This window comes from Epinephelus lanceolatus, chromosome 12 (assembly GCF_041903045.1).
Source record: "Epinephelus lanceolatus isolate andai-2023 chromosome 12, ASM4190304v1, whole genome shotgun sequence".
NCBI classification, from domain to species: domain Eukaryota; kingdom Metazoa; phylum Chordata; class Actinopteri; order Perciformes; family Serranidae; genus Epinephelus; species Epinephelus lanceolatus.
In genome coordinates, this window is record NC_135745.1 from 5,913,413 (window position 1) to 5,938,396 (window position 24,984).

The 24,984-nt window shown below is 46.9% G+C and overlaps 28 non-coding genes and 29 pseudogenes across 28 annotated transcripts; all 57 read right to left on the reverse strand.

Moving 5' to 3' along the window:
* Positions 1-62: 62 nt before the first annotated feature.
* LOC144466254 (U2 spliceosomal RNA) lies at positions 63-243 on the reverse strand (annotated as a pseudogene).
* Positions 244-386: 143 nt separating this feature from the next.
* LOC144465758 (U5 spliceosomal RNA) lies at positions 387-499 on the reverse strand. Its single transcript, XR_013492865.1, has one exon. It is a non-coding gene; the product is annotated as a U5 spliceosomal RNA (small nuclear RNA).
* A 445-nt stretch (positions 500-944) lies between these two features.
* On the reverse strand, positions 945-1,125 carry LOC144466256 (U2 spliceosomal RNA; annotated as a pseudogene).
* Positions 1,126-1,266: 141 nt separating this feature from the next.
* On the reverse strand, positions 1,267-1,381 carry LOC144465408 (U5 spliceosomal RNA). The gene has a single exon (XR_013492560.1). It is a non-coding gene; the product is annotated as a U5 spliceosomal RNA (small nuclear RNA).
* Positions 1,382-1,826: 445 nt separating this feature from the next.
* Positions 1,827-2,007, reverse strand: LOC144466257 (U2 spliceosomal RNA; annotated as a pseudogene).
* A 144-nt stretch (positions 2,008-2,151) lies between these two features.
* Positions 2,152-2,263, reverse strand: LOC144466006 (U5 spliceosomal RNA). Its single transcript, XR_013493056.1, has one exon. It is a non-coding gene; the product is annotated as a U5 spliceosomal RNA (small nuclear RNA).
* Positions 2,264-2,708: 445 nt separating this feature from the next.
* Positions 2,709-2,889, reverse strand: LOC144465173 (U2 spliceosomal RNA; annotated as a pseudogene).
* A 141-nt stretch (positions 2,890-3,030) lies between these two features.
* LOC144465409 (U5 spliceosomal RNA) lies at positions 3,031-3,145 on the reverse strand. Its single transcript, XR_013492561.1, has one exon. It is a non-coding gene; the product is annotated as a U5 spliceosomal RNA (small nuclear RNA).
* Positions 3,146-3,590: 445 nt separating this feature from the next.
* On the reverse strand, positions 3,591-3,771 carry LOC144466057 (U2 spliceosomal RNA; annotated as a pseudogene).
* Positions 3,772-3,913: 142 nt separating this feature from the next.
* Positions 3,914-4,027, reverse strand: LOC144465999 (U5 spliceosomal RNA). Its single transcript, XR_013493050.1, has one exon. It is a non-coding gene; the product is annotated as a U5 spliceosomal RNA (small nuclear RNA).
* Positions 4,028-4,472: 445 nt separating this feature from the next.
* LOC144465217 (U2 spliceosomal RNA) lies at positions 4,473-4,653 on the reverse strand (annotated as a pseudogene).
* A 141-nt stretch (positions 4,654-4,794) lies between these two features.
* LOC144465710 (U5 spliceosomal RNA) lies at positions 4,795-4,909 on the reverse strand. The gene has a single exon (XR_013492826.1). It is a non-coding gene; the product is annotated as a U5 spliceosomal RNA (small nuclear RNA).
* A 445-nt stretch (positions 4,910-5,354) lies between these two features.
* Positions 5,355-5,535, reverse strand: LOC144466058 (U2 spliceosomal RNA; annotated as a pseudogene).
* A 142-nt stretch (positions 5,536-5,677) lies between these two features.
* LOC144466000 (U5 spliceosomal RNA) lies at positions 5,678-5,791 on the reverse strand. Its single transcript, XR_013493051.1, has one exon. It is a non-coding gene; the product is annotated as a U5 spliceosomal RNA (small nuclear RNA).
* Positions 5,792-6,236: 445 nt separating this feature from the next.
* On the reverse strand, positions 6,237-6,417 carry LOC144465218 (U2 spliceosomal RNA; annotated as a pseudogene).
* Positions 6,418-6,558: 141 nt separating this feature from the next.
* Positions 6,559-6,673, reverse strand: LOC144465711 (U5 spliceosomal RNA). Its single transcript, XR_013492827.1, has one exon. It is a non-coding gene; the product is annotated as a U5 spliceosomal RNA (small nuclear RNA).
* A 445-nt stretch (positions 6,674-7,118) lies between these two features.
* Positions 7,119-7,299, reverse strand: LOC144466258 (U2 spliceosomal RNA; annotated as a pseudogene).
* A 141-nt stretch (positions 7,300-7,440) lies between these two features.
* Positions 7,441-7,555, reverse strand: LOC144465410 (U5 spliceosomal RNA). Its single transcript, XR_013492562.1, has one exon. It is a non-coding gene; the product is annotated as a U5 spliceosomal RNA (small nuclear RNA).
* Positions 7,556-8,000: 445 nt separating this feature from the next.
* Positions 8,001-8,181, reverse strand: LOC144466259 (U2 spliceosomal RNA; annotated as a pseudogene).
* A 144-nt stretch (positions 8,182-8,325) lies between these two features.
* Positions 8,326-8,437, reverse strand: LOC144466007 (U5 spliceosomal RNA). The gene has a single exon (XR_013493057.1). It is a non-coding gene; the product is annotated as a U5 spliceosomal RNA (small nuclear RNA).
* A 445-nt stretch (positions 8,438-8,882) lies between these two features.
* Positions 8,883-9,063, reverse strand: LOC144465174 (U2 spliceosomal RNA; annotated as a pseudogene).
* A 141-nt stretch (positions 9,064-9,204) lies between these two features.
* On the reverse strand, positions 9,205-9,319 carry LOC144465664 (U5 spliceosomal RNA). Its single transcript, XR_013492784.1, has one exon. It is a non-coding gene; the product is annotated as a U5 spliceosomal RNA (small nuclear RNA).
* A 445-nt stretch (positions 9,320-9,764) lies between these two features.
* Positions 9,765-9,945, reverse strand: LOC144466059 (U2 spliceosomal RNA; annotated as a pseudogene).
* Positions 9,946-10,089: 144 nt separating this feature from the next.
* Positions 10,090-10,201, reverse strand: LOC144466008 (U5 spliceosomal RNA). The gene has a single exon (XR_013493058.1). It is a non-coding gene; the product is annotated as a U5 spliceosomal RNA (small nuclear RNA).
* A 445-nt stretch (positions 10,202-10,646) lies between these two features.
* On the reverse strand, positions 10,647-10,827 carry LOC144465219 (U2 spliceosomal RNA; annotated as a pseudogene).
* Positions 10,828-10,969: 142 nt separating this feature from the next.
* LOC144465889 (U5 spliceosomal RNA) lies at positions 10,970-11,083 on the reverse strand. Its single transcript, XR_013492973.1, has one exon. It is a non-coding gene; the product is annotated as a U5 spliceosomal RNA (small nuclear RNA).
* Positions 11,084-11,528: 445 nt separating this feature from the next.
* On the reverse strand, positions 11,529-11,709 carry LOC144466260 (U2 spliceosomal RNA; annotated as a pseudogene).
* Positions 11,710-11,850: 141 nt separating this feature from the next.
* LOC144465411 (U5 spliceosomal RNA) lies at positions 11,851-11,965 on the reverse strand. The gene has a single exon (XR_013492563.1). It is a non-coding gene; the product is annotated as a U5 spliceosomal RNA (small nuclear RNA).
* Positions 11,966-12,410: 445 nt separating this feature from the next.
* On the reverse strand, positions 12,411-12,591 carry LOC144466060 (U2 spliceosomal RNA; annotated as a pseudogene).
* A 138-nt stretch (positions 12,592-12,729) lies between these two features.
* LOC144465658 (U5 spliceosomal RNA) lies at positions 12,730-12,847 on the reverse strand. The gene has a single exon (XR_013492780.1). It is a non-coding gene; the product is annotated as a U5 spliceosomal RNA (small nuclear RNA).
* A 445-nt stretch (positions 12,848-13,292) lies between these two features.
* LOC144466261 (U2 spliceosomal RNA) lies at positions 13,293-13,473 on the reverse strand (annotated as a pseudogene).
* A 141-nt stretch (positions 13,474-13,614) lies between these two features.
* LOC144465671 (U5 spliceosomal RNA) lies at positions 13,615-13,729 on the reverse strand. The gene has a single exon (XR_013492790.1). It is a non-coding gene; the product is annotated as a U5 spliceosomal RNA (small nuclear RNA).
* Positions 13,730-14,174: 445 nt separating this feature from the next.
* LOC144466262 (U2 spliceosomal RNA) lies at positions 14,175-14,355 on the reverse strand (annotated as a pseudogene).
* A 142-nt stretch (positions 14,356-14,497) lies between these two features.
* LOC144465354 (U5 spliceosomal RNA) lies at positions 14,498-14,611 on the reverse strand. Its single transcript, XR_013492511.1, has one exon. It is a non-coding gene; the product is annotated as a U5 spliceosomal RNA (small nuclear RNA).
* Positions 14,612-15,056: 445 nt separating this feature from the next.
* Positions 15,057-15,237, reverse strand: LOC144466263 (U2 spliceosomal RNA; annotated as a pseudogene).
* A 140-nt stretch (positions 15,238-15,377) lies between these two features.
* Positions 15,378-15,493, reverse strand: LOC144465328 (U5 spliceosomal RNA). Its single transcript, XR_013492487.1, has one exon. It is a non-coding gene; the product is annotated as a U5 spliceosomal RNA (small nuclear RNA).
* Positions 15,494-15,938: 445 nt separating this feature from the next.
* On the reverse strand, positions 15,939-16,119 carry LOC144466264 (U2 spliceosomal RNA; annotated as a pseudogene).
* A 144-nt stretch (positions 16,120-16,263) lies between these two features.
* Positions 16,264-16,375, reverse strand: LOC144466009 (U5 spliceosomal RNA). The gene has a single exon (XR_013493059.1). It is a non-coding gene; the product is annotated as a U5 spliceosomal RNA (small nuclear RNA).
* A 445-nt stretch (positions 16,376-16,820) lies between these two features.
* Positions 16,821-17,001, reverse strand: LOC144465220 (U2 spliceosomal RNA; annotated as a pseudogene).
* Positions 17,002-17,142: 141 nt separating this feature from the next.
* LOC144465783 (U5 spliceosomal RNA) lies at positions 17,143-17,257 on the reverse strand. The gene has a single exon (XR_013492887.1). It is a non-coding gene; the product is annotated as a U5 spliceosomal RNA (small nuclear RNA).
* A 445-nt stretch (positions 17,258-17,702) lies between these two features.
* Positions 17,703-17,883, reverse strand: LOC144465286 (U2 spliceosomal RNA; annotated as a pseudogene).
* A 142-nt stretch (positions 17,884-18,025) lies between these two features.
* Positions 18,026-18,139, reverse strand: LOC144465355 (U5 spliceosomal RNA). The gene has a single exon (XR_013492512.1). It is a non-coding gene; the product is annotated as a U5 spliceosomal RNA (small nuclear RNA).
* Positions 18,140-18,584: 445 nt separating this feature from the next.
* Positions 18,585-18,765, reverse strand: LOC144465264 (U2 spliceosomal RNA; annotated as a pseudogene).
* A 144-nt stretch (positions 18,766-18,909) lies between these two features.
* Positions 18,910-19,021, reverse strand: LOC144465928 (U5 spliceosomal RNA). The gene has a single exon (XR_013493005.1). It is a non-coding gene; the product is annotated as a U5 spliceosomal RNA (small nuclear RNA).
* A 445-nt stretch (positions 19,022-19,466) lies between these two features.
* Positions 19,467-19,647, reverse strand: LOC144465221 (U2 spliceosomal RNA; annotated as a pseudogene).
* Positions 19,648-19,789: 142 nt separating this feature from the next.
* On the reverse strand, positions 19,790-19,903 carry LOC144465734 (U5 spliceosomal RNA). Its single transcript, XR_013492847.1, has one exon. It is a non-coding gene; the product is annotated as a U5 spliceosomal RNA (small nuclear RNA).
* Positions 19,904-20,348: 445 nt separating this feature from the next.
* LOC144466265 (U2 spliceosomal RNA) lies at positions 20,349-20,529 on the reverse strand (annotated as a pseudogene).
* Positions 20,530-20,670: 141 nt separating this feature from the next.
* Positions 20,671-20,785, reverse strand: LOC144465851 (U5 spliceosomal RNA). Its single transcript, XR_013492939.1, has one exon. It is a non-coding gene; the product is annotated as a U5 spliceosomal RNA (small nuclear RNA).
* Positions 20,786-21,230: 445 nt separating this feature from the next.
* On the reverse strand, positions 21,231-21,411 carry LOC144466143 (U2 spliceosomal RNA; annotated as a pseudogene).
* Positions 21,412-21,555: 144 nt separating this feature from the next.
* Positions 21,556-21,667, reverse strand: LOC144466010 (U5 spliceosomal RNA). Its single transcript, XR_013493060.1, has one exon. It is a non-coding gene; the product is annotated as a U5 spliceosomal RNA (small nuclear RNA).
* A 445-nt stretch (positions 21,668-22,112) lies between these two features.
* Positions 22,113-22,293, reverse strand: LOC144466267 (U2 spliceosomal RNA; annotated as a pseudogene).
* A 141-nt stretch (positions 22,294-22,434) lies between these two features.
* LOC144465412 (U5 spliceosomal RNA) lies at positions 22,435-22,549 on the reverse strand. The gene has a single exon (XR_013492564.1). It is a non-coding gene; the product is annotated as a U5 spliceosomal RNA (small nuclear RNA).
* Positions 22,550-22,994: 445 nt separating this feature from the next.
* Positions 22,995-23,175, reverse strand: LOC144466268 (U2 spliceosomal RNA; annotated as a pseudogene).
* Positions 23,176-23,316: 141 nt separating this feature from the next.
* LOC144465852 (U5 spliceosomal RNA) lies at positions 23,317-23,431 on the reverse strand. The gene has a single exon (XR_013492940.1). It is a non-coding gene; the product is annotated as a U5 spliceosomal RNA (small nuclear RNA).
* Positions 23,432-23,876: 445 nt separating this feature from the next.
* Positions 23,877-24,057, reverse strand: LOC144465559 (U2 spliceosomal RNA; annotated as a pseudogene).
* Positions 24,058-24,199: 142 nt separating this feature from the next.
* Positions 24,200-24,313, reverse strand: LOC144465549 (U5 spliceosomal RNA). Its single transcript, XR_013492682.1, has one exon. It is a non-coding gene; the product is annotated as a U5 spliceosomal RNA (small nuclear RNA).
* A 445-nt stretch (positions 24,314-24,758) lies between these two features.
* LOC144466061 (U2 spliceosomal RNA) lies at positions 24,759-24,939 on the reverse strand (annotated as a pseudogene).
* Positions 24,940-24,984: the final 45 nt, after the last annotated feature.

The window sequence follows — 24,984 nt, forward strand, 5'->3', positions numbered from 1 at the left end:
ATGGCAATTTGAGCAATGGGCCGCTCCGTTTGCGTCGATATTTGGTTGTCCACAAGGCAGGAGAAGGGTGCGCCATTTCCAGCGGCGCTGCAATACCGGGTCGATGCGTGGAGTGAACGGAGCAAGCCCCTTTTTCAGCCCCCGACACAAAAAACATATGTTTAATGCTGTCGTCTTATTGAGGACATATCAGATATTAAACTGATGAGAACATTTACTACAGCCAAAAGGCCGAAAAGTGATGTGGCCCAACCGTTAGCTGCCCAACACAATCTTCAGGCACAAGTGTCACTTGTCACAGTGCAATACTTTTCACTGGGCATCAAACACCTAAATCTAGCTCAGGCTTAAAATGGCTTTTCTGATCTTCACAAAAGCACAAGGCTCAGCCAAATGACAAAGCCTGCCAAAAATAGCTCCAACTCATTGGTGTTCCTTTCCACGGAAGTCTTTAATAAAAGGCGAAAGACTTGTGCGTTATGAAAAGAAACCAGAGTAAGTACAGCCCTTTGATGAAGAACAGCCAAAGACCCTAGTCGTCCCAGTCAAAACACTCACGGTACGCCTGACTTGCCCCGCGATCCAAATCCCAGGCCGCACCCATTCCCCTACCCCTGCCCACAATATCACCGTGGCAATATTTCCTCTCTGTCCTGTGTTTTTCTGCCAATTAAAAGTGCAAATCTCGCTGTATTTTTTGAGACTTCATTTTGCTGTTGATTGGCTTTTACTCCAGTTGTCATGTTTTACAGCCATTTGAGACTGGGAGCCCAATGAGGTTCGCCAAGGGACATGGGTGATGAGGAGTCAACAGAGCCTATTTTGCCACAACGCCAGGCCATGAAGACAGCATCCAGTGGGACTCATTTGTTTCTCAGTCCAATGGCAATTTGAGCAATGGGCCGCTCCGTTTGCGTCGATATTTGGTTGTCCACAAGGCAGGAGAAGGGTGCGCCATTTCCAGCGGCGCTGCAATACCGGGTCGATGCGTGGAGTGAACGGAGCAAGCCCCTTTTTCAGCCCCCGACACAAAAAACATATGTTTAATGCTGTCGTCTTATTGAGGACATATCAGATATTAAACTGATGAGAACATTTACTACAGCCAAAAGGCCGAAAAGTGATGTGGCCCAACCGTTAGCTGCCCAACGCAATCTTCAGGCACAAGTGTCACTTGTCACAGTGCAATACTTTTCACTGGGCATCAAACACCTAAATCTAGCTCAGGCTTAAAATGGCTTTTCTGATCTTCACAAAAGCACAAGGCTCAGCCAAACGGCAAAGCCTGCCAAAAATAGCTTCAACTCATTGGTGTTCCTTTCCACGGAAGTCTTTAGTAAAAGGCGAAAGACTTGTGCGTTATGAAAAGAAACCAGAGTAAGTACAGCCCTTTGATGAAGAACAGCCAAAGACCCTAGTCGTCCCAGTCAAAACACTCACGGTACGCCTGACTTGCCCCGCGATCCAAATCCCAGGCCACACGCATTCCCCTACCCCTGCCCACAATATCACTGTGGCAATATTTCCTCTCTGTCCTGTGTTTTTCTGCCAATTAAAAGTGCAAATCTCGCTGTATTTTTTGAGACTTCATTTTGCTGTTGATTGGCTTTTACTCCAGTTGTCATGTTTTACAGCCATTTGAGACTGGGAGCCCAATGAGGTTCGCCAAGGGACATGGGTGATGAGGAGTCAACAGAGCCTATTTTGCCACAACGCCAGGCCATGAAGACAGCATCCAGTGGGACTCATTTGTTTCTCAGTCCAATGGCAATTTGAGCAATGGGCCGCTCCGTTTGCGTCGATATTTGGTTGTCCACAAGGCAGGAGAAGGGTGCGCCATTTCCAGCGGCGCTGCAATACCGGGTCGATGCGTGGAGTGAACGGAGCAAGCCCCTTTTTCAGCCCCCGACACAAAAAACATATGTTTAATGCTGTCGTCTTATTGAGGACATATCAGATATTAAACTGATGAGAACATTTACTACAGCCAAAAGGCCGAAAAGTGATGTGGCCCAACCGTTAGCTGCCCAACGCAATCTTCAGGCACAAGTGTCACTTGTCACAGTGCAATACTTTTCACTGGGCATCAAACACCTAAATCTAGCTCAGGCTTAAAATGGCTTTTCTGATCTTCACAAAAGCACAACGCTAAGCCAAATGACAATGCCTGCCGAAAATAGCTTCAACTCATTGGTGTTGCTTTTCACAGAAGTCTTTAGTAAAAGGCGAAAGACTTGAGCGTTATGAAAAGAAACCAGAGTAAGTACAGCCCTTTGATGAAGAACAGCCAAAGACCCTAGTCGTCCCAGTCAAAACACTCACGGTACGCCTGACTTGCCCCGCGATCCAAATCCCAGGCCACACCCATTCCCCTACCCCTGCCCACAATATCACTGTGGCAATATTTCCTCTCTGTCCTGTGTTTTTCTGCCAATTAAAAGTGCAAATCTCGCTGTATTTTTTGAGACTTCATTTTGCTGTTGATTGGCTTTTACTCCAGTTGTCATGTTTTACAGCCATTTGAGACTGGGAGCCCAATGAGGTTCGCCAAGGGACATGGGTGATGAGGAGTCAACAGAGCCTATTTTGCCACAACGCCAGGCCATGAAGACAGCATCCAGTGGGACTCATTTGTTTCTCAGTCCAATGGCAATTTGAGCAATGGGCCGCTCCGTTTGCGTCGATATTTGGTTGTCCACAAGGCAGGAGAAGGGTGCGCCATTTCCAGCGGCGCTGCAATACCGGGTCGATGCGTGGAGTGAACGGAGCAAGCCCCTTTTTCAGCCCCCGACACAAAAAACATATGTTTAATGTTGTCGTCTTATTGAGGACATATCAGATATTAAACTGATGAGAACATTTACTACAGCCAAAAGGCCGAAAAATGATGTGGCCCAACCGTTAGCTGCCCAACGCAATCTTCAGGCACAAGTGTCACTTGTCACAGTGCAATACTTTTCACTGGGCATCAAACACCTAAATCTAGCTCAGGCTTAAAATGGCTTTTCTGATCTTCACAAAAGCACAAGGCTCAGCCAAACGGCAAAGCCTGCCAAAAATAGCTTCAACTCATTGGTGTTCCTTTCCACGGAAGTCTTTAGTAAAAGGCGAAAGACTTGTGCGTTATGAAAAGAAACCAGAGTAAGTACAGCCCTTTGATGAAGAACAGCCAAAGACCCTAGTCGTCCCAGTCAAAACACTCACGGTACGCCTGACTTGCCCCGCGATCCAAATCCCAGGCCACACCCATTCCCCTACCCCTGCCCACAATATCACTGTGGCAATATTTCCTCTCTGTCCTGTGTTTTTCTGCCAATTAAAAGTGCAAATCTCGCTGTATTTTTTGAGACTTCATTTTGCTGTTGATTGGCTTTTACTCCAGTTGTCATGTTTTACAGCCATTTGAGACTGGGAGCCCAATGAGGTTCGCCAAGGGACATGGGTGATGAGGAGTCAACAGAGCCTATTTTGCCACAACGCCAGGCCATGAAGACAGCATCCAGTGGGACTCATTTGTTTCTCAGTCCAATGGCAATTTGAGCAATGGGCCGCTCCGTTTGCGTCGATATTTGGTTGTCCACAAGGCAGGAGAAGGGTGCGCCATTTCCAGCGGCGCTGCAATACCGGGTCGATGCGTGGAGTGAACGGAGCAAGCCCCTTTTTCAGCCCCCGACACAAAAAACATATGTTTAATGTTGTCGTCTTATTGAGGACATATCAGATATTAAACTGATGAGAACATTTACTACAGCCAAAAGGCCGAAAAGTGATGTGGCCCAACCGTTAGCTGCCCAACGCAATCTTCAGGCACAAGTGTCACTTGTCACAGTGCAATACTTTTCACTGGGCATCAAACACCTAAATCTAGCTCAGGCTTAAAATGGCTTTTCTGATCTTCACAAAAGCACAACGCTAAGCCAAATGACAATGCTTGCCGAAAATAGCTTCAACTCATTGGTGTTGCTTTTCACAGAAGTCTTTAGTAAAAGGCGAAAGACTTGAGCGTTATGAAAAGAAACCAGAGTAAGTACAGCCCTTTGATGAAGAACAGCCAAAGACCCTAGTCGTCCCAGTCAAAACACTCACGGTACGCCTGACTTGCCCCGCGATCCAAATCCCAGGCCACACCCATTCCCCTACCCCTGCCCACAATATCACTGTGGCAATATTTCCTCTCTGTCCTGTGTTTTTCTGCCAATTAAAAGTGCAAATCTCGCTGTATTTTTTGAGACTTCATTTTGCTGTTGATTGGCTTTTACTCCAGTTGTCATGTTTTACAGCCATTTGAGACTGGGAGCCCAATGAGGTTCGCCAAGGGACATGGGTGATGAGGAGTCAACAGAGCCTATTTTGCCACAACGCCAGGCCATGAAGACAGCATCCAGTGGGACTCATTTGTTTCTCAGTCCAATGGCAATTTGAGCAATGGGCCGCTCCGTTTGCGTCGATATTTGGTTGTCCACAAGGCAGGAGAAGGGTGCGCCATTTCCAGCGGCGCTGCAATACCGGGTCGATGCGTGGAGTGAACGGAGCAAGCCCCTTTTTCAGCCCCCGACACAAAAAACATATGTTTAATGCTGTCGTCTTATTGAGGACATATCAGATATTAAACTGATGAGAACATTTACTACAGCCAAAAGGCCGAAAAATGATGTGGCCCAACCGTTAGCTGCCCAACGCAATCTTCAGGCACAAGTGTCACTTGTCACAGTGCAATACTTTTCACTGGGCATCAAACACCTAAATCTAGCTCAGGCTTAAAATGGCTTTTCTGATCTTCACAAAAGCACAAGACTGAACCAAATGACAAAGCCTGCCAAAAATAGCTTCAACTCATTGGTGTTGCTTTTCACGGAAGTCTTTAGTAAAAGGCGAAAGACTTGTGCGTTATGAAAAGAAACCAGAGTAAGTACAGCCCTTTGATGAAGAACAGCCAAAGACCCTAGTCGTCCCAGTCAAAACACTCACGGTACGCCTGACTTGCCCCGCGATCCAAATCCCAGGCCACACCCATTCCCCTACCCCTGCCCACAATATCACTGTGGCAATATTTCCTCTCTGTCCTGTGTTTTTCTGCCAATTAAAAGTGCAAATCTCGCTGTATTTTTTGAGACTTCATTTTGCTGTTGATTGGCTTTTACTCCAGTTGTCATGTTTTACAGCCATTTGAGACTGGGAGCCCAATGAGGTTCGCCAAGGGACATGGGTGATGAGGAGTCAACAGAGCCTATTTTGCCACAACGCCAGGCCATGAAGACAGCATCCAGTGGGACTCATTTGTTTCTCAGTCCAATGGCAATTTGAGCAATGGGCCGCTCCGTTTGCGTCGATATTTGGTTGTCCACAAGGCAGGAGAAGGGTGCGCCATTTCCAGCGGCGCTGCAATACCGGGTCGATGCGTGGAGTGAACGGAGCAAGCCCCTTTTTCAGCCCCCGACACAAAAAACATATGTTTAATGTTGTCGTCTTATTGAGGACATATCAGATATTAAACTGATGAGAACATTTACTACAGCCAAAAGGCCGAAAAGTGATGTGGCCCAACCGTTAGCTGCCCAACGCAATCTTCAGGCACAAGTGTCACTTGTCACAGTGCAATACTTTTCACTGGGCATCAAACACCTAAATCTAGCTCAGGCTTAAAATGGCTTTTCTGATCTTCACAAAAGCACAACGCTAAGCCAAATGACAATGCTTGCCGAAAATAGCTTCAACTCATTGGTGTTGCTTTTCACAGAAGTCTTTAGTAAAAGGCGAAAGACTTGAGCGTTATGAAAAGAAACCAGAGTAAGTACAGCCCTTTGATGAAGAACAGCCAAAGACCCTAGTCGTCCCAGTCAAAACACTCACGGTACGCCTGACTTGCCCCGCGATCCAAATCCCAGGCCACACCCATTCCCCTACCCCTGCCCACAATATCACTGTGGCAATATTTCCTCTCTGTCCTGTGTTTTTCTGCCAATTAAAAGTGCAAATCTCGCTGTATTTTTTGAGACTTCATTTTGCTGTTGATTGGCTTTTACTCCAGTTGTCATGTTTTACAGCCATTTGAGACTGGGAGCCCAATGAGGTTCGCCAAGGGACATGGGTGATGAGGAGTCAACAGAGCCTATTTTGCCACAACGCCAGGCCATGAAGACAGCATCCAGTGGGACTCATTTGTTTCTCAGTCCAATGGCAATTTGAGCAATGGGCCGCTCCGTTTGCGTCGATATTTGGTTGTCCACAAGGCAGGAGAAGGGTGCGCCATTTCCAGCGGCGCTGCAATACCGGGTCGATGCGTGGAGTGAACGGAGCAAGCCCCTTTTTCAGCCCCCGACACAAAAAACATATGTTTAATGCTGTCGTCTTATTGAGGACATATCAGATATTAAACTGATGAGAACATTTACTACAGCCAAAAGGCCGAAAAATGATGTGGCCCAACCGTTAGCTGCCCAACGCAATCTTCAGGCACAAGTGTCACTTGTCACAGTGCAATACTTTTCACTGGGCATCAAACACCTAAATCTAGCTCAGGCTTAAAATGGCTTTTCTGATCTTCACAAAAGCACAAGACTGAACCAAATGACAAAGCCTGCCAAAAATAGCTTCAACTCATTGGTGTTGCTTTTCACGGAAGTCTTTAGTAAAAGGCGAAAGACTTGTGCGTTATGAAAAGAAACCAGAGTAAGTACAGCCCTTTGATGAAGAACAGCCAAAGACCCTAGTCGTCCCAGTCAAAACACTCACGGTACGCCTGACTTGCCCCGCGATCCAAATCCCAGGCCACACCCATTCCCCTACCCCTGCCCACAATATCACTGTGGCAATATTTCCTCTCTGTCCTGTGTTTTTCTGCCAATTAAAAGTGCAAATCTCGCTGTATTTTTTGAGACTTCATTTTGCTGTTGATTGGCTTTTACTCCAGTTGTCATGTTTTACAGCCATTTGAGACTGGGAGCCCAATGAGGTTCGCCAAGGGACATGGGTGATGAGGAGTCAACAGAGCCTATTTTGCCACAACGCCAGGCCATGAAGACAGCATCCAGTGGGACTCATTTGTTTCTCAGTCCAATGGCAATTTGAGCAATGGGCCGCTCCGTTTGCGTCGATATTTGGTTGTCCACAAGGCAGGAGAAGGGTGCGCCATTTCCAGCGGCGCTGCAATACCGGGTCGATGCGTGGAGTGAACGGAGCAAGCCCCTTTTTCAGCCCCCGACACAAAAAACATATGTTTAATGCTGTCGTCTTATTGAGGACATATCAGATATTAAACTGATGAGAACATTTACTACAGCCAAAAGGCCGAAAAGTGATGTGGCCCAACCGTTAGCTGCCCAACGCAATCTTCAGGCACAAGTGTCACTTGTCACAGTGCAATACTTTTCACTGGGCATCAAACACCTAAATCTAGCTCAGGCTTAAAATGGCTTTTCTGATCTTCACAAAAGCACAAGGCTCAGCCAAACGGCAAAGCCTGCCAAAAATAGCTTCAACTCATTGGTGTTCCTTTCCACGGAAGTCTTTAGTAAAAGGCGAAAGACTTGTGCGTTATGAAAAGAAACCAGAGTAAGTACAGCCCTTTGATGAAGAACAGCCAAAGACCCTAGTCGTCCCAGTCAAAACACTCACGGTACGCCTGACTTGCCCCGCGATCCAAATCCCAGGCCACACGCATTCCCCTACCCCTGCCCACAATATCACTGTGGCAATATTTCCTCTCTGTCCTGTGTTTTTCTGCCAATTAAAAGTGCAAATCTCGCTGTATTTTTTGAGACTTCATTTTGCTGTTGATTGGCTTTTACTCCAGTTGTCATGTTTTACAGCCATTTGAGACTGGGAGCCCAATGAGGTTCGCCAAGGGACATGGGTGATGAGGAGTCAACAGAGCCTATTTTGCCACAACGCCAGGCCATGAAGACAGCATCCAGTGGGACTCATTTGTTTCTCAGTCCAATGGCAATTTGAGCAATGGGCCGCTCCGTTTGCGTCGATATTTGGTTGTCCACAAGGCAGGAGAAGGGTGCGCCATTTCCAGCGGCGCTGCAATACCGGGTCGATGCGTGGAGTGAACGGAGCAAGCCCCTTTTTCAGCCCCCGACACAAAAAACATATGTTTAATGCTGTCGTCTTATTGAGGACATATCAGATATTAAACTGATGAGAACATTTACTACAGCCAAAAGGCCGAAAAGTGATGTGGCCCAACCGTTAGCTGCCCAACGCAATCTTCAGGCACAAGTGTCACTTGTCACAGTGCAATACTTTTCACTGGGCATCAAACACCTAAATCTAGCTCAGGCTTAAAATGGCTTTTCTGATCTTCACAAAAGCACAACGCTAAGCCAAATGACAATGCCTGCCGAAAATAGCTTCAACTCATTGGTGTTGCTTTTCACAGAAGTCTTTAGTAAAAGGCGAAAGACTTGAGCGTTATGAAAAGAAACCAGAGTAAGTACAGCCCTTTGATGAAGAACAGCCAAAGACCCTAGTCGTCCCAGTCAAAACACTCACGGTACGCCTGACTTGCCCCGCGATCCAAATCCCAGGCCACACCCATTCCCCTACCCCTGCCCACAATATCACTGTGGCAATATTTCCTCTCTGTCCTGTGTTTTTCTGCCAATTAAAAGTGCAAATCTCGCTGTATTTTTTGAGACTTCATTTTGCTGTTGATTGGCTTTTACTCCAGTTGTCATGTTTTACAGCCATTTGAGACTGGGAGCCCAATGAGGTTCGCCAAGGGACATGGGTGATGAGGAGTCAACAGAGCCTATTTTGCCACAACGCCAGGCCATGAAGACAGCATCCAGTGGGACTCATTTGTTTCTCAGTCCAATGGCAATTTGAGCAATGGGCCGCTCCGTTTGCGTCGATATTTGGTTGTCCACAAGGCAGGAGAAGGGTGCGCCATTTCCAGCGGCGCTGCAATACCGGGTCGATGCGTGGAGTGAACGGAGCAAGCCCCTTTTTCAGCCCCCGACACAAAAAACATATGTTTAATGTTGTCGTCTTATTGAGGACATATCAGATATTAAACTGATGAGAACATTTACTACAGCCAAAAGGCCGAAAAATGATGTGGCCCAACCGTTAGCTGCCCAACGCAATCTTCAGGCACAAGTGTCACTTGTCACAGTGCAATACTTTTCACTGGGCATCAAACACCTAAATCTAGCTCAGGCTTAAAATGGCTTTTCTGATCTTCACAAAAGCACAAGGCTCAGCCAAACGGCAAAGCCTGCCAAAAATAGATTCAACTCATTGGTGTTCCTTTCCACGGAAGTCTTTAATAAAAGGCGAAAGACTTGTGCGTTATGAAAAGAAACCAGAGTAAGTACAGCCCTTTGATGAAGAACAGCCAAAGACCCTAGTCGTCCCAGTCAAAACACTCACGGTACGCCTGACTTGCCCCGCGATCCAAATCCCAGGCCACACCCATTCCCCTACCCCTGCCCACAATATCACTGTGGCAATATTTCCTCTCTGTCCTGTGTTTTTCTGCCAATTAAAAGTGCAAATCTCGCTGTATTTTTTGAGACTTCATTTTGCTGTTGATTGGCTTTTACTCCAGTTGTCATGTTTTACAGCCATTTGAGACTGGGAGCCCAATGAGGTTCGCCAAGGGACATGGGTGATGAGGAGTCAACAGAGCCTATTTTGCCACAACGCCAGGCCATGAAGACAGCATCCAGTGGGACTCATTTGTTTCTCAGTCCAATGGCAATTTGAGCAATGGGCCGCTCCGTTTGCGTCGATATTTGGTTGTCCACAAGGCAGGAGAAGGGTGCGCCATTTCCAGCGGCGCTGCAATACCGGGTCGATGCGTGGAGTGAACGGAGCAAGCCCCTTTTTCAGCCCCCGACACAAAAAACATATGTTTAATGTTGTCGTCTTATTGAGGACATATCAGATATTAAACTGATGAGAACATTTACTACAGCCAAAAGGCCGAAAAGTGATGTGGCCCAACCGTTAGCTGCCCAACGCAATCTTCAGGCACAAGTGTCACTTGTCACAGTGCAATACTTTTCACTGGGCATCAAACACCTAAATCTAGCTCAGGCTTAAAATGGCTTTTCTGATCTTCACAAAAGCACAACGCTAAGCCAAATGACAATGCCTGCCGAAAATAGCTTCAACTCATTGGTGTTGCTTTTCACAGAAGTCTTTAGTAAAAGGCGAAAGACTTGAGCGTTATGAAAAGAAACCAGAGTAAGTACAGCCCTTTGATGAAGAACAGCCAAAGACGCTAGTCGTCCCAGTCAAAACACTCACGGTACGCCTGACTTGCCCCGCGATCCAAATCCCAGGCCACACCCATTCCCCTACCCCTGCCCACAATATCACTGTGGCAATATTTCCTCTCTGTCCTGTGTTTTTCTGCCAATTAAAAGTGCAAATCTCGCTGTATTTTTTGAGACTTCATTTTGCTGTTGATTGGCTTTTACTCCAGTTGTCATGTTTTACAGCCATTTGAGACTGGGAGCCCAATGAGGTTCGCCAAGGGACATGGGTGATGAGGAGTCAACAGAGCCTATTTTGCCACAACGCCAGGCCATGAAGACAGCATCCAGTGGGACTCATTTGTTTCTCAGTCCAATGGCAATTTGAGCAATGGGCCGCTCCGTTTGCGTCGATATTTGGTTGTCCACAAGGCAGGAGAAGGGTGCGCCATTTCCAGCGGCGCTGCAATACCGGGTCGATGCGTGGAGTGAACGGAGCAAGCCCCTTTTTCAGCCCCCGACACAAAAAACATATGTTTAATGCTGTCGTCTTATTGAGGACATATCAGATATTAAACTGATGAGAACATTTACTACAGCCAAAAGGCCGAAAAATGATGTGGCCCAACCGTTAGCTGCCCAACGCAATCTTCAGGCACAAGTGTCACTTGTCACAGTGCAATACTTTTCACTGGGCATCAAACACCTAAATCTAGCTCAGGCTTAAAATGGCTTTTCTGATCTTCACAAAAGCACAAGACTAAACCAAATGACAAAGCCTGCCAAAAATAGCTTCAACGCATTGGTGTTCCTTTCCACGGAAGTCTTTAGTAAAAGGCGAAAGACTTGAGCGTTATGAAAAGAAACCAGAGTAAGTACAGCCCTTTGATGAAGAACAGCCAAAGACCCTAGTCGTCCCAGTCAAAACACTCACGGTACGCCTGACTTGCCCCGCGATCCAAATCCCAGGCCACACCCATTCCCCTACCCCTGCCCACAATATCACTGTGGCAATATTTCCTCTCTGTCCTGTGTTTTTCTGCCAATTAAAAGTGCAAATCTCGCTGTATTTTTTGAGACTTCATTTTGCTGTTGATTGGCTTTTACTCCAGTTGTCATGTTTTACAGCCATTTGAGACTGGGAGCCCAATGAGGTTCGCCAAGGGACATGGGTGATGAGGAGTCAACAGAGCCTATTTTGCCACAACGCCAGGCCATGAAGACAGCATCCAGTGGGACTCATTTGTTTCTCAGTCCAATGGCAATTTGAGCAATGGGCCGCTCCGTTTGCGTTGATATTTGGTTGTCCACAAGGCAGGAGAAGGGTGCGCCATTTCCAGCGGCGCTGCAATACCGGGTCGATGCGTGGAGTGAACGGAGCAAGCCCCTTTTTCAGCCCCCGACACAAAAAACATATGTTTAATGCTGTCGTCTTATTGAGGACATATCAGATATTAAACTGATGAGAACATTTACTACAGCCAAAAGGCCGAAAAGTGATGTGGCCCAACCGTTAGCTGCCCAACGCAATCTTCAGGCACAAGTGTCACTTGTCACAGTGCAATACTTTTCACTGGGCATCAAACACCTAAATCTAGCTCAGGCTTAAAATGGCTTTTCTGATCTTCACAAAAGCACAAGGCTCAGCCAAACGGCAAAGCCTGCCAAAAATAGCTTCAACTCATTGGTGTTCCTTTCCACGGAAGTCTTTAGTAAAAGGCGAAAGACTTGTGCGTTATGAAAAGAAACCAGAGTAAGTACAGCCCTTTGATGAAGAACAGCCAAAGACCCTAGTCGTCCCAGTCAAAACACTCACGGTACGCCTGACTTGCCCCGCGATCCAAATCCCAGGCCACACCCATTCCCCTACCCCTGCCCACAATATCACTGTGGCAATATTTCCTCTCTGTCCTGTGTTTTTCTGCCAATTAAAAGTGCAAATCTCGCTGTATTTTTTGAGACTTCATTTTGCTGTTGATTGGCTTTTACTCCAGTTGTCATGTTTTACAGCCATTTGAGACTGGGAGCCCAATGAGGTTCGCCAAGGGACATGGGTGATGAGGAGTCAACAGAGCCTATTTTGCCACAACGCCAGGCCATGAAGACAGCATCCAGTGGGACTCATTTGTTTCTCAGTCCAATGGCAATTTGAGCAATGGGCCGCTCCGTTTGCGTTGATATTTGGTTGTCCACAAGGCAGGAGAAGGGTGCGCCATTTCCAGCGGCGCTGCAATACCGGGTCGATGCGTGGAGTGAACGGAGCAAGCCCCTTTTTCAGCCCCCGACACAAAAAACATATGTTTAATGTTGTCGTCTTATTGAGGACATATCAGATATTAAACTGATGAGAACATTTACTACAGCCAAAAGGCCGAAAAGTGATGTGGCCCAACCGTTAGCTGCCCAACGCAATCTTCAGGCACAAGTGTCACTTGTCACAGTGCAATACTTTTCACTGGGCATCAAACACCTAAATCTAGCTCAGGCTTAAAATGGCTTTTCTGATCTTCACAAAAGCACAAGGCTAAACCAAATGGCAAAGCCTGCCAAAAATAGCTTCAACTCATTGGTGTTGCTTTTCACGGAAGTCTTTAGTAAAAGGCGAAAGACTTGTGCGTTATGAAAAGAAACCAGAGTAAGTACAGCCCTTTGATGAAGAACAGCCAAAGACCCTAGTCGTCCCAGTCAAAACACTCACGGTACGCCTGACTTGCCCCGCGATCCAAATCCCAGGCCACACCCATTCCCCTACCCCTGCCCACAATATCACTGTGGCAATATTTCCTCTCTGTCCTGTGTTTTTCTGCCAATTAAAAGTGCAAATCTCGCTGTATTTTTTGAGACTTCATTTTGCTGTTGATTGGCTTTTACTCCAGTTGTCATGTTTTACAGCCATTTGAGACTGGGAGCCCAATGAGGTTCGCCAAGGGACATGGGTGATGAGGAGTCAACAGAGCCTATTTTGCCACAACGCCAGGCCATGAAGACAGCATCCAGTGGGACTCATTTGTTTCTCAGTCCAATGGCAATTTGAGCAATGGGCCGCTCCGTTTGCGTCGATATTTGGTTGTCCACAAGGCAGGAGAAGGGTGCGCCATTTCCAGCGGCGCTGCAATACCGGGTCGATGCGTGGAGTGAACGGAGCAAGCCCCTTTTTCAGCCCCCGACACAAAAAACATATGTTTAATGCTGTCGTCTTATTGAGGACATATCAGATATTAAACTGATGAGAACATTTACTACAGCCAAAAGGCCGAAAAGTGATGTGGCCCAACCGTTAGCTGCCCAACGCAATCTTCAGGCACAAGTGTCACTTGTCACAGTGCAATACTTTTCACTGGGCATCAAACACCTAAATCTAGCTCAGGCTTAAAATGGCTTTTCTGATCTTCACAAAAGCACAAGGCTCAGCCAAACGGCAAAGCCTGCCAAAAATAGCTTCAACGCATTGGTGTTCCTTTCCACGGAAGTCTTTAGTAAAAGGCGAAAGACTTGTGCGTTATGAAAAGAAACCAGAGTAAGTACAGCCCTTTGATGAAGAACAGCCAAAGACCCTAGTCGTCCCAGTCAAAACACTCACGGTACGCCTGACTTGCCCCGCGATCCAAATCCCAGGCCACACCCATTCCCCTACCCCTGCCCACAATATCACTGTGGCAATATTTCCTCTCTGTCCTGTGTTTTTCTGCCAATTAAAAGTGCAAATCTCGTTGTATTTTTTGAGACTTCATTTTGCTGTTGATTGGCTTTTACTCCAGTTGTCATGTTTTACAGCCATTTGAGACTGGGAGCCCAATGAGGTTCGCCAAGGGACATGGGTGATGAGGAGTCAACAGAGCCTATTTTGCCACAACGCCAGGCCATGAAGACAGCATCCAGTGGGACTCATTTGTTTCTCAGTCCAATGGCAATTTGAGCAATGGGCCGCTCCGTTTGCGTCGATATTTGGTTGTCCACAAGGCAGGAGAAGGGTGCGCCATTTCCAGCGGCGCTGCAATACCGGGTCGATGCGTGGAGTGAACGGAGCAAGCCCCTTTTTCAGCCCCCGACACAAAAAACATATGTTTAATGCTGTCGTCTTATTGAGGACATATCAGATATTAAACTGATGAGAACATTTACTACAGCCAAAAGGCCGAAAAGTGATGTGGCCCAACCGTTAGCTGCCCAACACAATCTTCAGGCACAAGTGTCACTTGTCACAGTGCAATACTTTTCACTGGGCATCAAACACCTAAATCTAGCTCAGGCTTAAAATGGCTTTTCTGATCTTCACAAAAGCACAAGGCTAAGCCAAATGACAAAGCCTGCCAAAAATAGCTTCAACTCATTGGTGTTCCTTTCCACGGAAGTCTTTAGTAAAAGGCGAAAGACTTGTGCGTTATGAAAAGAAACCAGAGTAAGTACAGCCCTTTGATGAAGAACAGCCAAAGACCCTAGTCGTCCCAGTCAAAACACTCACGGTACGCCTGACTTGCCCCGCGATCCAAATCCCAGGCCGCACCCATTCCCCTACCCCTGCCCACAATATCACCGTGGCAATATTTCCTCTCTGTCCTGTGTTTTTCTGCCAATTAAAAGTGCAAATCTCGCTGTATTTTTTGAGACTTCATTTTGCTGTTGATTGGCTTTTACTCCAGTTGTCATGTTTTACAGCCATTTGAGACTGGGAGCCCAATGAGGTTCGCCAAGGGACATGGGTGATGAGGAGTCAACAGAGCCTATTTTGCCACAACGCCAGGCCATGAAGACAGCATCCAGTGGGACTCATTTGTTTCTCAGTCCAATGGCAATTTGAGCAATGGGCCGCTCCGTTTGCGTTGATATTTGGTTGTCCACAAGGCAGGAGAAGGGTGCGCCATTTCCAGCGGCGCTGCAATACCGGGTCGATGCGTGGAGTGAACGGAGCAAGCCCCTTTTTCAGCCCCCGACACAAAAAACATATGTTTAATGCTGTCGTCTTATTGAGGACATATCAGATATTAAACTGATGAGAACATTTACTACAGCCAAAAGGCCGAAAAGTGATGTGGCCCAACCGTTAGCTGCCCAACGCAATCTTCAGGCACAAGTGTCACTTGTCACAGTGCAATACTTTTCACTGGGCATCAAACACCTAAATCTAGCTCAGGCTTAAAATGGCTTTTCTGATCTTCACAAAAGCACAAGGCTCAGCCAAATGGCAAAGCCTTCCAAAAATAGCTTCAACTCATTGGTGTTCCTTTCCACGGAAGTCTTTAGTAAAAGGCGAAAGACTTGTGCGTTATGAAAAGAAACCAGAGTAAGTACAGCCCTTTGATGAAGAACAGCCAAAGACCCTAGTCGTCCCAGTCAAAACACTCACGGTACGCCTGACTTGCCCCGCGATCCAAATCCCAGGCCACACCCATTCCCCTACCCCTGCCCACAATATCACTGTGGCAATATTTCCTCTCTGTCCTGTGTTTTTCTGCCAATTAAAAGTGCAAATCTCGTTGTATTTTTTGAGACTTCATTTTGCTGTTGATTGGCTTTTACTCCAGTTGTCATGTTTTACAGCCATTTGAGACTGGGAGCCCAATGAGGTTCGCCAAGGGACATGGGTGATGAGGAGTCAACAGAGCCTATTTTGCCACAACGCCAGGCCATGAAGACAGCATCCAGTGGGACTCATTTGTTTCTCAGTCCAATGGCAATTTGAGCAATGGGCCGCTCCGTTTGCGTCGATATTTGGTTGTCCACAAGGCAGGAGAAGGGTGCGCCATTTCCAGCGGCGCTGCAATACCGGGTCGATGCGTGGAGTGAACGGAGCAAGCCCCTTTTTCAGCCCCCGACACAAAAAACATATGTTTAATGCTGTCGTCTTATTGAGGACATATCAGATATTAAACTGATGAGAACATTTACTACAGCCAAAAGGCCGAAAAGTGATGTGGCCCAACCGTTAGCTGCCCAACGCAATCTTCAGGCACAAGTGTCACTTGTCACAGTGCAATACTTTTCACTGGGCATCAAACACCTAAATCTAGCTCAGGCTTAAAATGGCTTTTCTGATCTTCACAAAAGCACAACGCTAAGCCAAATGACAATGCCTGCCGAAAATAGCTTCAACTCATTGGTGTTGCTTTTCACAGAAGTCTTTAGTAAAAGGCGAAAGACTTGAGCGTTATGAAAAGAAACCAGAGTAAGTACAGCCCTTTGATGAAGAACAGCCAAAGACCCTAGTCGTCCCAGTCAAAACACTCACGGTACGCCTGACTTGCCCCGCGATCCAAATCCCAGGCCACACCCATTCCCCTACCCCTGCCCACAATATCACTGTGGCAATATTTCCTCTCTGTCCTGTGTTTTTCTGCCAATTAAAAGTGCAAATCTCGCTGTATTTTTTGAGACTTCATTTTGCTGTTGATTGGCTTTTACTCCAGTTGTCATGTTTTACAGCCATTTGAGACTGGGAGCCCAATGAGGTTCGCCAAGGGACATGGGTGATGAGGAGTCAACAGAGCCTATTTTGCCACAACGCCAGGCCATGAAGACAGCATCCAGTGGGACTCATTTGTTTCTCAGTCCAATGGCAATTTGAGCAATGGGCCGCTCCGTTTGCGTCGATATTTGGTTGTCCACAAGGCAGGAGAAGGGTGCGCCATTTCCAGCGGCGCTGCAATACCGGGTCGATGCGTGGAGTGAACGGAGCAAGCCCCTTTTTCAGCCCCCGACACAAAAAACATATGTTTAATGCTGTCGTCTTATTGAGGACATATCAGATATTAAACTGATGAGAACATTTACTACAGCCAAAAGGCCGAAAAATGATGTGGCCCAACCGTTAGCTGCCCAACGCAATCTTCAGGCACAAGTGTCACTTGTCACAGTGCAATACTTTTCACTGGGCATCAAACACCTAAATCTAGCTCAGGCTTAAAATGGCTTTTCTGATCTTCACAAAAGCACAAGACTAAACCAAATGGCAAAGCCTGCCAAAAATAGCTTCAACGCATTGGTGTTCCTTTCCACGGAAGTCTTTAGTAAAAGGCGAAAGACTTGTGCGTTATGAAAAGAAACCAGAGTAAGTACAGCCCTTTGATGAAGAACAGCCAAAGACCCTAGTCGTCCCAGTCAAAACACTCACGGTACGCCTGACTTGCCCCGCGATCCAAATCCCAGGCCGCACCCATTCCCCTACCCCTGCCCACAATATCACCGTGGCAATATTTCCTCTCTGTCCTGTGTTTTTCTGCCAATTAAAAGTGCAAATCTCGCTGTATTTTTTGAGACTTCATTTTGCTGTTGATTGGCTTTTACTCCAGTTGTCATGTTTTACAGCCATTTGAGACTGGGAGCCCAATGAGGTTCGCCAAGGGACATGGGTGATGAGGAGTCAACAGAGCCTATTTTGCCACAACGCCAGGCCATGAAGACAGCATCCAGTGGGACTCATTTGTTTCTCAGTCCAATGGCAATTTGAGCAATGGGCCGCTCCGTTTGCGTCGATATTTGGTTGTCCACAAGGCAGGAGAAGGGTGCGCCATTTCCAGCGGCGCTGCAATACCCGGTCGATGCGTGGAGTGAACGGAGCAAGCCCCTTTTTCAGCCCCCGACACAAAAAACATATGTTTAATGCTGTCGTCTTATTGAGGACATATCAGATATTAAACTGATGAGAACATTTACTACAGCCAAAAGGCCGAAAAGTGATGTGGCCCAACCGTTAGCTGCCCAACACAATCTTCAGGCACAAGTGTCACTTGTCACAGTGCAATACTTTTCACTGGGCATCAAACACCTAAATCTAGCTCAGGCTTAAAATGGCTTTTCTGATCTTCACAAAAGCACAAGGCTAAGCCAAATGACAAAGCCTGCCAAAAATAGCTTCAACTCATTGGTGTTCCTTTCCACGGAAGTCTTTAGTAAAAGGCGAAAGACTTGTGCGTTATGAAAAGAAACCAGAGTAAGTACAGCCCTTTGATGAAGAACAGCCAAAGACCCTAGTCGTCCCAGTCAAAACACTCACGGTACGCCTGACTTGCCCCGCGATCCAAATCCCAGGCCACACCCATTCCCCTACCCCTGCCCACAATATCACTGTGGCAATATTTCCTCTCTGTCCTGTGTTTTTCTGCCAATTAAAAGTGCAAATCTCGCTGTATTTTTTGAGACTTCATTTTGCTGTTGATTGGCTTTTACTCCAGTTGTCATGTTTTACAGCCATTTGAGACTGGGAGCCCAATGAGGTTCGCCAAGGGACATGGGTGATGAGGAGTCAACAGAGCCTATTTTGCCACAACGCCAGGCCATGAAGACAGCATCCAGTGGGACTCATTTGTTTCTCAGTCCAATGGCAATTTGAGCAATGGGCCGCTCCGTTTGCGTCGATATTTGGTTGTCCACAAGGCAGGAGAAGGGTGCGCCATTTCCAGCAGCGCTGCAATACCGGGTCGATGCGTGGAGTGAACGGAACAAGCCCCTTTTTCAGCCCCCGACACAAAAAACATATGTTTAATGTTGTCGTCTTATTGAGGACATATCAGATATTAAACTGATGAGAACATTTACTACAGCCAAAAGGCCAAAAAGTGATGTGGCCCAACCGTTAGCTGCCCAACGCAATCTTCAGGCACAAGTGTCACTTGTCACAGTGCAATACTTTTCACTGGGCATCAAACACCTAAATCTAGCTCAGGCTTAAAATGGCTTTTCTGATCTTCACAAAAGCACAACGCTAAGCCAAATGACAATGCCTGCCAAAAATAGCTTCAACTCATTGGTGTTGCTTTTCACAGAAGTCTTTAGTAAAAGGCGAAAGACTTGAGCGTTATGAAAAGAAACCAGAGTAAGTACAGCCCTTTGATGAAGAACAGCCAAAGACCCTAGTCGTCCCAGTCAAAACACTCACGGTACGCCTGACTTGCCCCGCGATCCAAATCCCAGGCCACACCCATTCCCCTACCCCTGCCCACAATATCACTGTGGCAATATTTCCTCTCTGTCCTGTGTTTTTCTGCCAATTAAAAGTGCAAATCTCGCTGTATTTTTTGAGACTTCATTTTGCTGTTGATTGGCTTTTACTCCAGTTGTCATGTTTTACAGCCATTTGAGACTGGGAGCCCAATGAGGTTCGCCAAGGGACATGGGTGATGAGGAGTCAACAGAGCCTATTTTGCCACAACGCCAGGCCATGAAGACAGCATCCAGTGGGACTCATTTGTTTCTCAGTCCAATGGCAATTTGAGCAATGGGCCGCTCCGTTTGCGTCGATATTTGGTTGTCCACAAGGCAGGAGAAGGGTGCGCCATTTCCAGCGGCGCTGCAATACCGGGTCGATGCGTGGAGTGAACGGAGCAAGCCCCTTTTTCAGCCCCCGACACAAAAAACATATGTTTAATGCTGTCGTCTTATTGAGGACATATCAGATATTAAACTGATGAGAACATTTACTACAGCCAAAAGGCCGAAAAATGATGTGGCCCAACCGTTAGCTGCCCAACGCAATCTTCAGGCACAAGTGTCACTTGTCACAGTGCAATACTTTTCACTGGGCATCAAACACCTAAATCTAGCTCAGGCTTAAAATGGCTTTTCTGATCTTCACAAAAGCACAAGACTAAACCAAATGACAAAGCCTGCCAAAAATAGCTTCAACGCATTGGTGTTCCTTTCCACGGAAGTCTTTAGTAAAAGGCGAAAGACTTGTGCGTTATGAAAAGAAACCAGAGTAAGTACAGCCCTTTGATGAAGAACAGCCAAAGACCCTAGTCGTCCCAGTCAAAACACTCACGGTACGCCTGACTTGCCCCGCGATCCAAATCCCAGGCCGCACCCATTCCTCTACCCCTGCCCACAATATCACCGTGGCAATATTTCCTCTCTGTCCTGTGTTTTTCTGCCAATTAAAAGTGCAAATCTCGCTGTATTTTTTGAGACTTCATTTTGCTGTTGATTGGCTTTTACTCCAGTTGTCATGTTTTACAGCCATTTGAGACTGGGAGCCCAATGAGGTTCGCCAAGGGACATGGGTGATGAGGAGTCAACAGAGCCTATTTTGCCACAACGCCAGGCCATGAAGACAGCATCCAGTGGGACTCATTTGTTTCTCAGTCCAATGGCAATTTGAGCAATGGGCCGCTCCGTTTGCGTCGATATTTGGTTGTCCACAAGGCAGGAGAAGGGTGCGCCATTTCCAGCGGCGCTGCAATACCGGGTCGATGCGTGGAGTGAACGGAGCAAGCCCCTTTTTCAGCCCCCGACACAAAAAACATATGTTTAATGCTGTCGTCTTATTGAGGACATATCAGATATTAAACTGATGAGAACATTTACTACAGCCAAAAGGCCGAAAAGTGATGTGGCCCAACCGTTAGCTGCCCAACGCAATCTTCAGGCACAAGTGTCACTTGTCACAGTGCAATACTTTTCACTGGGCATCAAACACCTAAATCTAGCTCAGGCTTAAAATGGCTTTTCTGATCTTCACAAAAGCACAAGGCTAAGCCAAATGGCAAAGCCTGCCAAAAATAGCTTCAACGCATTGGTGTTGCTTTTCACGGAAGTCTTTAGTAAAAGGCGAAAGACTTGTGCGTTATGAAAAGAAACCAGAGTAAGTACAGCCCTTTGATGAAGAACAGCCAAAGACCCTAGTCGTCCCAGTCAAAACACTCACGGTACGCCTGACTTGCCCCGCGATCCAAATCCCAGGCCACACCCATTCCCCTACCCCTGCCCACAATATCACTGTGGCAATATTTCCTCTCTGTCCTGTGTTTTTCTGCCAATTAAAAGTGCAAATCTCGCTGTATTTTTTGAGACTTCATTTTGCTGTTGATTGGCTTTTACTCCAGTTGTCATGTTTTACAGCCATTTGAGACTGGGAGCCCAATGAGGTTCGCCAAGGGACATGGGTGATGAGGAGTCAACAGAGCCTATTTTGCCACAACGCCAGGCCATGAAGACAGCATCCAGTGGGACTCATTTGTTTCTCAGTCCAATGGCAATTTGAGCAATGGGCCGCTCCGTTTGCGTCGATATTTGGTTGTCCACAAGGCAGGAGAAGGGTGCGCCATTTCCAGCAGCGCTGCAATACCGGGTCGATGCGTGGAGTGAACGGAGCAAGCCCCTTTTTCAGCCCCCGACACAAAAAACATATGTTTAATGTTGTCGTCTTATTGAGGACATATCAGATATTAAACTGATGAGAACATTTACTACAGCCAAAAGGCCAAAAAGTGATGTGGCCCAACCGTTAGCTGCCCAACGCAATCTTCAGGCACAAGTGTCACTTGTCACAGTGCAATACTTTTCACTGGGCATCAAACACCTAAATCTAGCTCAGGCTTAAAATGGCTTTTCTGATCTTCACAAAAGCACAACACTAAGCCAAATGACAATGCCTGCCGAAAATAGCTTCAACTCATTGGTGTTGCTTTTCACAGAAGTCTTTAGTAAAAGGCGAAAGACTTGAGCGTTATGAAAAGAAACCAGAGTAAGTACAGCCCTTTGATGAAGAACAGCCAAAGACCCTAGTCGTCCCAGTCAAAACACTCACGGTACGCCTGACTTGCCCCGCGATCCAAATCCCAGGCCGCACCCATTCCCCTACCCCTGCCCACAATATCACCGTGGCAATATTTCCTCTCTGTCCTGTGTTTTTCTGCCAATTAAAAGTGCAAATCTCGCTGTATTTTTTGAGACTTCATTTTGCTGTTGATTGGCTTTTACTCCAGTTGTCATGTTTTACAGCCATTTGAGACTGGGAGCCCAATGAGGTTCGCCAAGGGACATGGGTGATGAGGAGTCAACAGAGCCTATTTTGCCACAACGCCAGGCCATGAAGACAGCATCCAGTGGGACTCATTTGTTTCTCAGTCCAATGGCAATTTGAGCAATGGGCCGCTCCGTTTGCGTTGATATTTGGTTGTCCACAAGGCAGGAGAAGGGTGCGCCATTTCCAGCGGCGCTGCAATACCGGGTCGATGCGTGGAGTGAACGGAGCAAGCCCCTTTTTCAGCCCCCGACACAAAAAACATATGTTTAATGCTGTCGTCTTATTGAGGACATATCAGATATTAAACTGATGAGAACATTTACTACAGCCAAAAGGCCGAAAAGTGATGTGGCCCAACCGTTAGCTGCCCAACGCAATCTTCAGGCACAAGTGTCACTTGTCACAGTGCAATACTTTTCACTGGGCATCAAACACCTAAATCTAGCTCAGGCTTAAAATGGCTTTTCTGATCTTCACAAAAGCACAAGGCTCAGCCAAACGGCAAAGCCTGCCAAAAATAGCTTCAACTCATTGGTGTTCCTTTCCACGGAAGTCTTTAGTAAAAGGCGAAAGACTTGTGCGTTATGAAAAGAAACCAGAGTAAGTACAGCCCTTTGATGAAGAACAGCCAAAGACCCTAGTCGTCCCAGTCAAAACACTCACGGTACGCCTGACTTGCCCCGCGATCCAAATCCCAGGCCGCACCCATTCCTCTACCCCTGCCCACAATATCACCGTGGCAATATTTCCTCTCTGTCCTGTGTTTTTCTGCCAATTAAAAGTGCAAATCTCGCTGTATTTTTTGAGACTTCATTTTGCTGTTGATTGGCTTTTACTCCAGTTGTCATGTTTTACAGCCATTTGAGACTGGGAGCCCAATGAGGTTCGCCAAGGGACATGGGTGATGAGGAGTCAACAGAGCCTATTTTGCCACAACGCCAGGCCATGAAGACAGCATCCAGTGGGACTCATTTGTTTCTCAGTCCAATGGCAATTTGAGCAATGGGCCGCTCCGTTTGCGTCGATATTTGGTTGTCCACAAGGCAGGAGAAGGGTGCGCCATTTCCAGCGGCGCTGCAATACCGGGTCGATGCGTGGAGTGAACGGAGCAAGCCCCTTTTTCAGCCCCCGACACAAAAAACATATGTTTAATGCTGTCGTCTTATTGAGGACATATCAGATATTAAACTGATGAGAACATTTACTACAGCCAAAAGGCCGAAAAGTGATGTGGCCCAACCGTTAGCTGCCCAACGCAATCTTCAGGCACAAGTGTCACTTGTCACAGTGCAATACTTTTCACTGGGCATCAAACACCTAAATCTAGCTCAGGCTTAAAATGGCTTTTCTGATCTTCACAAAAGCACAAGGCTAAGCCAAATGGCAAAGCCTGCCAAAAATAGCTTCAACGCATTGGTGTTGCTTTTCACGGAAGTCTTTAGTAAAAGGCGAAAGACTTGTGCGTTATGAAAAGAAACCAGAGTAAGTACAGCCCTTTGATGAAGAACAGCCAAAGACCCTAGTCGTCCCAGTCAAAACACTCACGGTACGCCTGACTTGCCCCGCGATCCAAATCCCAGGCCACACCCATTCCCCTACCCCTGCCCACAATATCACTGTGGCAATATTTCCTCTCTGTCCTGTGTTTTTCTGCCAATTAAAAGTGCAAATCTCGCTGTATTTTTTGAGACTTCATTTTGCTGTTGATTGGCTTTTACTCCAGTTGTCATGTTTTACAGCCATTTGAGACTGGGAGCCCAATGAGGTTCGCCAAGGGACATGGGTGATGAGGAGTCAACAGAGCCTATTTTGCCACAACGCCAGGCCATGAAGACAGCATCCAGTGGGACTCATTTGTTTCTCAGTCCAATGGCAATTTGAGCAATAGGCCGCTCCGTTTGCGTCGATATTTGGTTGTCCACAAGGCAGGAGAAGGGTGCGCCATTTCCAGAGGCGCTGCAATACCGGGTCGATGCGTGGAGTGAACGGAGCAAGCCCCTTTTTCAGCCCCCGACACAAAAAACATATGTTTAATGCTGTCGTCTTATTGAGGACATATCAGATATTAAACTGATAAGAACATTTACTACAGCCAAAAGGCCGAAAAGTGATGTGGCCCAACCGTTAGCTGCCCAACGCAATCTTCAGGCACAAGTGTCACTTGTCACAGTGCAATACTTTTCACTGGGCATCAAACACCTAAATCTAGCTCAGGATTAAAATGGCTTTTCTGATCTTCACAAAAGCACAAGGCTAAGCCAAATGACAAAGCCTGCCAAAAATAGCTTCAACTCATTGGTGTTGCTTTCCACGGAAGTCTTTAGTAAAAGGCGAAAGACTTGTGCGTTATGAAAAGAAACCAGAGTAAGTACAGCCCTTTGATGAAGAACAGCCAAAGACCCTAGTCGTCCCAGTCAAAACACTCACGGTACGCCTGACTTGCCCCGCGATCCAAATCCCAGGCCACACCCATTCCCCTACCCCTGCCCACAATATCACTGTGGCAATATTTCCTCTCTGTCCTGTGTTTTTCTGCCAATTAAAAGTGCAAATCTCGCTGTATTTTTTGAGACTTCATTTTGCTGTTGATTGGCTTTTACTCCAGTTGTCATGTTTTACAGCCATTTGAGACTGGGAGCCCAATGAGGTTCGCCAAGGGACATGGGTGATGAGGAGTCAACAGAGCCTATTTTGCCACAACGCCAGGCCATGAAGACAGCATCCAGTGGGACTCATTTGTTTCTCAGTCCAATGGCAATTTGAGCAATGGGCCGCTCCGTTTGCGTTGATATTTGGTTGTCCACAAGGCAGGAGAAGGGTGCGCCATTTCCAGCGGCGCTGCAATACCGGGTCGATGCGTGGAGTGAACGGAGCAAGCCCCTTTTTCAGCCCCCGACACAAAAAACATATGTTTAATGTTGTCGTCTTATTGAGGACATATCAGATATTAAACTGATGAGAACATTTACTACAGCCAAAAGGCCGAAAAGTGATGTGGCCCAACCGTTAGCTGCCCAACGCAATCTTCAGGCACAAGTG